This window comes from Pyrus communis, chromosome 7 (genome assembly GCF_041283825.1).
Source record: "Pyrus communis isolate YQ-2024b chromosome 7, ASM4128382v1, whole genome shotgun sequence".
Taxonomy (NCBI): domain Eukaryota; kingdom Viridiplantae; phylum Streptophyta; class Magnoliopsida; order Rosales; family Rosaceae; genus Pyrus; species Pyrus communis.
In genome coordinates, this window is record NC_142571.1 from 13,730,419 (window position 1) to 13,731,999 (window position 1,581).

Consider the following 1,581-nt stretch of genomic DNA (forward strand, 5'->3'; position numbering starts at 1 on the left):
TTATCCATTGGTTTACATCAATTTGCTTTACAATCTGCTTTCGTTATAATCTGTCCATTTAATTACATTTCGTCCAAATAAAATTTCTCCCCATATTTTGTTAAGTTTTAGGCTTAGAATCTGTCTTATCTTGTGTTTTGAAGCATTTTGAGTCAAGCTCAAACCTAATTTTCGTCCAAAATTGAGTTTAGTGTCAAAACTGCCCAGTTTGTGTTTTTAGGCAGTTTTGAGAGTTTTTAGCTTGTTTTGAGTCTTGTGAATCTGTTTTGAGTCCCTTGAGTCCTTTCAAACGTTTTTAAGTTTATTTTTATTCATTTCATTGTTGTTTGCTAGTTGATTTTCATTCACACTTGTGTATTTTATTTCAGGTAGTATATGTCAAATAGACTTGTTGAGTTAGGCCAAAGAATTGAACGGTTGAAGGGGCACACCTTGGACAACTTTGTGCCATCAAGTTCATCCATTATCCGTGAGGAAGAAGAAGGGAATTCACCTAGTTCAACAAGTAAAGAATCTGAGCAATTTAATTGGGAAGGAGAAGAGGAGATGGCGGGCAATGAAGATGAGCTTCGAGCTTTGGAGGACTTTGCTCAACCAATCATACCAAATTCACCTTCATGCATCTTGCTGCCCACAGAAGCTAGAAACTATGATCTCAAATCTTCACATTTCCATATGTTTCCTTCATTTTATGGCTTACCTAATGAAGACCCTTTAGCTCATATTAAAGAGTTTTACAATGTTGTGAGTGGTTTACCTTTGCAGGGAGTAAGTGAAGCAAATTTGAGGATGAGAGTGTTTCCTTACACCTTGAAAGATAAGGCCAAGAGTTGGTTGATGACTCTAACACCAGGTTCCCTCACTACATGGGATGCCGTGGCTAAGAAGTTCTTGGAGAAGTTCTTTTCCACTCAAAAGACAGCCACATTAAGGGGACAAATCTTCAACTTCAAACAAGATGAGGGAGAACCTTTCAACGAGTGTTGGGAGCGTTTTAAAGGCCTCTTGATACAATGTCCACACCATGGGTTACCTTTTCACTTACAAATGCAAATTTTCTATGATGGACTAACCCAAACTTGTCAATCAACTATTGATAATGCAGCAGGTGGAGCATTGAAGAAAAAGAATGCTCAAGAGTCATATAACATTTATGAGATGTTGGGGTCTAATGCTCAACACAAAGATTTAAGGGGTAAGAAAGTTGGAGTCTATGAAACAAGTTCTAATCATGAGCTTTTGTTGCAGGTAGCTAACCTAGAAAGGAAGCTTGAATCCGTGCTCAACATGGTGCCAAAAGCTAATGAAGTGTGTGCTATTTGCAACATACCAAGCCATTCTACTCACCAATGTCCATCTAGGGAAGCTTACCACGAGTATGTTCAAGAACAAGTGAACCTCATGAATTCTTACAACCAAAGGCCAAGGAATGATGTGTATTCAAATACATATAACTCAAGTTGGAGAGATCATCCCAACCTTTCATGGAAGAACAACAATCAATTCCAAAATTTCCAACCAAAACCTGCCACTAGCCTTGAGGACACTTTTTAATTGTTAGCCCAAAACACCTTGCAATTC

The 1,581-nt window shown here is 38.1% G+C and overlaps 1 non-coding gene across 1 annotated transcript; it reads right to left on the minus strand.

Annotated features, from left to right (window-relative positions):
• Positions 1-920: 920 nt before the first annotated feature.
• Positions 921-1,031, minus strand: LOC148695752 (small nucleolar RNA R71). Its single transcript, XR_015964949.1, has one exon. It is a non-coding gene; the product is annotated as a small nucleolar RNA R71 (small nucleolar RNA).
• Positions 1,032-1,581: the final 550 nt, after the last annotated feature.